Genomic DNA, 3796 nt, shown 5'->3' on the forward strand with positions numbered 1-3796 from the left:
GTGGTTTCGGATGTAAAATCGTTGAGCTTTTTATGGTATAGAGGTAGGGGTAAAGATGTGGGTATCGATTGGATAGGTTGGAACTCTTTTTTGATTGACACGATGTAAGTTGGTTTTGTTGCGGTTATCTCCGTCTTGGAGATATTCCGTTTGGTATTTTTAATGCAGTATTCCTTTCAAAAAAAAAGTTAATATATAGCAGCTGATATAGTGATATATGATTGATTTACACAAGAGATGTTAAGTTTGTTTGTATTTGAGTTACTTGTATTTGAGTTACTTGTGTTGTTGATTTTTCTGAATTGTTGCTTTCTGTGTGTAGAAAGTTTGTTGGGTATGAATTTGGTTGATTTCCCCCAAAATTGTATAGTTTTTGTAAAATAGGAAATTAACAGATCAACATGTTACAGAAAGTGTTTGATTAGTTTATTATAGATAAGATCTGATATAGTGATGTTTGGTTGATTAATATAAGAGATGTTAATGTTAATGGACTTGTGATTGGATTTAGGAAATGGATCTGTTTTTGTATGATCAGATACAGTTTATACAGTTTGGATCTAAAGTTGAGTTTCAACACTTTGACTTGTATACAGTGGCAGACCCAGAATTCTTTTTCATAGGGTGCGGAAATTTTTGGTAGTCAATTGTCCATCGTTATATAACAAAAAAAAATCAGCTCGATTTGTGTCGGGTCGGGTCACGTGCCAAAAAAATAAATAATTCAAAATTAAATTTCAAATACTTAATAAAAAGATTAAATTTCAAGTACTTAATAAAAAAAGGTTCTTATTAGAAATCCATAATAGAAATAAAACTTTAAAAAAATTATGCAAATAAACAAAAACGTGCCAATTCAAACTAAATAAAAAGTTACGAAACAAAATACATGTAAAGGTTGAAACAAAATTTTAGTTATAATAGTCATTTAGTAAAAATAAGTTACAAATAAAACGGTTACATTAGATAAGGTACTCAAAATCATTAAATAAATCATTAAATGTTATAATAGAAGGAATCAAAATCATTAATACAAAAACAATTTTCTATATACCGACCCACCTTTTCTCTCGGTTTACACAACTTTAGTTTGTTAATTTTCATTTTTTCAAAATTTACTCTTAAAAAAAACTCGAATGAAAAATGACAAATTAAATTAGATATTGGGTAGTTAAAGTGTTTAAAAGGACCATTCATCACATAACAATTTAAATTAGCTAAATTAGACATTGGGCTGTCAAATTTTAAATAGGCGACAATTTTATGTTAATTAGCAACCACTACAACAAAATTTTCACTTCTTCCTCATACGCAAGCTGCTGCAACAACCTCCGTCTGCTGGAGGATCAAACAAATTCCGGTCATTTGAACTTCATCCTTCTCTTCTTCTCTGATTCTGCCGATATTATGGGGTGCGATTGCAAAATTTTAAGGGGGCAAAGGTTTATCATGAAATAAATTGCCATTTTGATTGAATTGTATTCTTGCAAAGGTTTTATTTATTAATAATCTATGGCCTAAAAATACCCTTTATTTGTAGTCTCCCTAAGTGACATGTTTCCCGCCGCATCGCGCGGGTAAACGACTAGTAATATTCTAATAGATATATAATATGTTTTACATGGGTGGGATTCTGCTACATAGTCAATTTTTCCTACAAAGTGTACAAAGTCATAAAACGTCACAATTTCAGTCATAAAACCCACTCAAAACTCACAAATAACAGAGTGAAGATCACTAAAACACAATATCCAAAGCCTAACAGTCCATAAAAACGTTAAACACACCACCGTAGAACTATGAATATAAAACACAACATGACAATCAACATAAAACACACAAATGTTGGTCGTTTGATAATCAAAGTATTATCATCCAAAACACAATACAAAACACAATACAAAACCCACAGATATGGCGTTTTAGTAATCTAACTTTGTTATTTGTGGGTTTTGAGTGTGTTTTATGGTTGACATTATGATGTTTTATGACTTTTTACACTTTGTAGGAAAAATAGATTTTGTAGCCAACTCCCACCCTGTTTTACATAATGGTTTACTTCTTTATTAATTATCTAGGGTGAGGACCAAATATGAAGTTTATTTTGGCTAGAAAGAATAGCAAGCAATAGGATTATGACATGTAGCAAAATTTAAAATAAAGAGGAAGGGTATTTTAATCAATTTCAGCCAATCTTCTCTCTTCTTCTCTGTGTAACTTCAAAACCCACCATTTTCAAAACCCACCATCTTCAACCTTTTCTTCACTTTCTACCTCAATAATCATTACATTATGGTGCGATTTTCGTCACCAATCAATGATTTAAACACCCAATCAACGTGTTTTTCAACTTTTTTTGAAGAAACCTAGTTTAATTTCATACAATATCTCATTTTTTCCGTGATTTTGAAGCGAATTACTCTATTCGTTCGATTCGATCGCTGATAAGTGTTTCTAGCATTCAGGAGTCACAAGATAGGGGATCACTCTTGAAAGATCATGGAACCTCTGAGTATAACCTACAATGTCCCCACCAACCATGGACAAGTTCCAAAACTCAGTCTCCAGCTTCTGAAGTTCAGCACGTGAACAGTACTTCTCCCTCATCCTTTCCTTCAAGTCATCCCATGACATACCATAAGCTGCATCATCACCCAGAGTTTGAACTTGTAAGTTCCACCACGTCGGAGCTTCATCTACGAACAGCCCGGTAAGAAAAGTAACTTGTTGATCTGCAGTACGCTTGCTCATTCGGATCGTAGAATCAGTTTTCTCCATCCAGCGCACGAAAGCCACTGCACCTCCGGTGCCGTCATAATCCAGTGGCTTGCAGTCTAGAAACTGCTTGTAGGTGCAACCTGGAATTTATTCAACGGATTCGTGAATGAGCAAACAATGAAACAATGACCGTTCATAAGTTCCATCAAATTATAGCAAATCAACTCAATGTTACCTTGGTTAGGGTTTCCTCCAGATGAATCTCCATGTCCATTGCATCCAGTACCTTCTGAGCCTCCACTGTGCTCAGCATGATTTGCCTCGTACTGGGCGATAGCTTCAAAAATCCTTTCCTCAAGGAGAGAGTTCAACTCTTCAGCAGTCCTCGGCGTCAGTGGGGGTGGTGGTTGATCTGAACCACTGGTGTTCACCATTCTCCTAGGCGCCATGTTCTTTCAAAACATAACACAACATGGTTAGGCGTTTATCTGAAACCACCATGCTAGATAATAAAAGAATATATATATATATATATATATATATATATAGGGGAAGGATGTATAGAAAACCCACTTTAATTTAGAAAACCCGGGAAACTCAAAACTCCCGATGTTTTTTTGTTTTGAAAAATTTTACACATGTTATATGCATGTTTTTAAGGGTTTTGGGAAAAAAAATCAAAAAAGCGCAGAGTAGATATTTTTTAAAAAAATAAACAAGTTTTGGTGTAACACATGTTACATTCATCTGACATATTTGTAACATGTGTTACACCAAAACTTGTTTATTTTTTAAAAAAATAACTACTCGGCGCTTTTTTGATTTTTTTTTGCCCAAAACCCTTAAAAACATGTATATAACATGTGTAAATTTTTTCAAAAGAAAAAAACATCGGGAGCTTTGAGTTTCCCGGGTTTTCTAAATTAAAGTGGGTTTTCTATAGATACTTACATTATATATATATATATATATACACACGTATACATATATACACACAACCAAACAATCCACCAAACATATAAAGCAATTCATATAAGCAATAAGCATGCATAAACAGCAGGGATGGCAGCAAGGGGAA

This window comes from Helianthus annuus, chromosome 2 (assembly GCF_002127325.2).
Source record: "Helianthus annuus cultivar XRQ/B chromosome 2, HanXRQr2.0-SUNRISE, whole genome shotgun sequence".
Classification (NCBI taxonomy): Eukaryota; Viridiplantae; Streptophyta; class Magnoliopsida; order Asterales; family Asteraceae; genus Helianthus; species Helianthus annuus.